Source organism: Alligator sinensis, unplaced genomic scaffold, assembly GCF_000455745.1.
Source record: "Alligator sinensis unplaced genomic scaffold, ASM45574v1 scaffold74_2, whole genome shotgun sequence".
Taxonomy (NCBI): domain Eukaryota; kingdom Metazoa; phylum Chordata; order Crocodylia; family Alligatoridae; genus Alligator; species Alligator sinensis.
This window is the reverse complement of record NW_005841931.1, coordinates 2012957-2014818: the sequence shown is the minus strand read 5'-3', so window position 1 is coordinate 2014818 and position 1862 is coordinate 2012957. Positions and strand designations below refer to the sequence as shown.

The 1862-nt window shown below is 41.7% G+C and overlaps 1 protein-coding gene across 5 annotated transcripts in view; it reads right to left on the bottom strand.

Moving 5' to 3' along the window:
* HIPK2 (homeodomain interacting protein kinase 2) overlaps positions 1-1862 on the bottom strand; it is a 195181-nt gene that overhangs the window by 137858 nt on the left and 55461 nt on the right. The gene's annotated exons all lie outside the window — the stretch shown is intronic.

Here is a 1862-nt window from a genome sequence, read left to right as displayed (position 1 = left end):
CAGCAGGAAGAACAAGAACAGAATGAGTACAAAAATTAAACTATTCTGTTGCTCCAAGGCTAAAGGTTAGGGAGACAAACTGTGCCTGCCTATTTATGCCTAGCTCATGGCTAAATAGATAGCTTTGATCTCTAGTGGTTTCAGTCCAGCTCTTCTCAGGAGGTTAAAATTCACTTTAAAAGAGGGTTTGGGGGTTTTTTTAGAAAGAAGAAATGTTAAATCTCCCTCCCATTCTCAGGATGATTTTCTCACAACTTATTTTGGGGGCACATGTCATAAGGAAAGGGGCTCAACTACCAGTTCATTGTAGCTTGATGCCAAAACAATTGTAATCTGACTGACAGGCCAGGAACGACAAAATAATTGTTATTGTAAATCTGCCCTTGCATTTGATGTGAGAAAAACACAAGCCCTAGACATCCTGAGAATGCTATAAAATTGTGGCAGCAAAGATCACCACTCAATTTCAATAGTAAAAATGAGAAACAACAGAAGTAAGGCTCACCCTGGGGACACAGCTCTCCAGTTCTGCCTTAGAGACCAAAACACAAATCACAAGGCCAGCTCTTGATTCAGCATCCCGTCAAGGGCCAGCAGCAATGCAAAGGAAGCAACAAGCAAAGTACTACATGGTGGCATACGCCAACCAATCTACATGTGACCATGATGAGTTCTGAACATCCCACACAGTTGTTTTCCCCCAAAGAAATATTATCATTCTCGGCATCTTCAAGAAACAAAGGGGCCATAAACTGTGTAAAAAAAAAGAGAAAAGAAAAAAAAGGAGGCAACGGTGTAGTCATAGAATATAGATTGTCAAACTGCTGGCTAGAGACCTTTGAAGACCTCCTCTGCATGAAGCCCTGCCACTTTGCATGCTTCTGTGTCTCTCCCCTATATTCATCTGAGTATAAAGACTATACATATAGCATCACCTTCGAAGCTGAAGGGGACTTAGGCTAGTCCCCAGCTCACCACTTTTTACTTTTTTCAGTCTGGACCAGCAGGGGAAGTGTTAAGAAGCTCAGAACTGGCAGCCTGTTTACAGGGTTCTCCAGCTACTCTGAGGTTAGCTAAAGGAGCTCTGCCCTTGTTCTTCAGAGGCTTAAGACAAAAACTGGTCAAGCTTAAGTCGTGTTTATACTAACTAGGCCTGACCTAAATGTGCCACCTGCTTGCTTAGAATCAATGCAGGTAAATACCTTGTGTCTCCATTTAGCTTGCCAGGTTGCAGCTAGGACCCAGGAATAACTAATGTAGAGACAACCACGAGGGGATAAATATCTGGTTTTGCACAAGCCCTTCTGCATGCTGGGTCCTGACTGAGTGAGTCCTATGCCGAAATGGGGTCAGATAAGATGCTTTAAATAAAGCTGGTAGTTCTTTCGTTTAGTAATGAATTTTAATGCAGTAATTTAAGGCTTTCACACAATAGACAGTAACTGGATTTAATGGGGACTTTTCTGCCCTTGATATAAGTTGCGTAAGTCCCCATAGCATTAATAGGAATTAAAGTATGAGAAGTGCACTGAGGGGACAAATCGAAAACTAATTAAAGAGCTTTTGTTAAAATATTTTACTTCTGGTTTTGTTCCAAGAACAACTCCCACTTGCGCCTTCACTAAATAATAATTGAGTAGGTGCTATTCCCAGGTCAGACTGCACTTTCCTTCAAGTGTCTACACATCATGCACCCGATTCTATATAGATCATATCAGACCCAACAGGTTCTAGCAAAGCCAATAGGAGACAAATCGCGGCTTTCCTCCCATTCCCACCTCAAACATAAGGGGAAAAATGGCAGTTGGTGGCTAAATATGCAACAACCTGAAAGTCACAGGTATTTTTTTTCCTACTTGTAG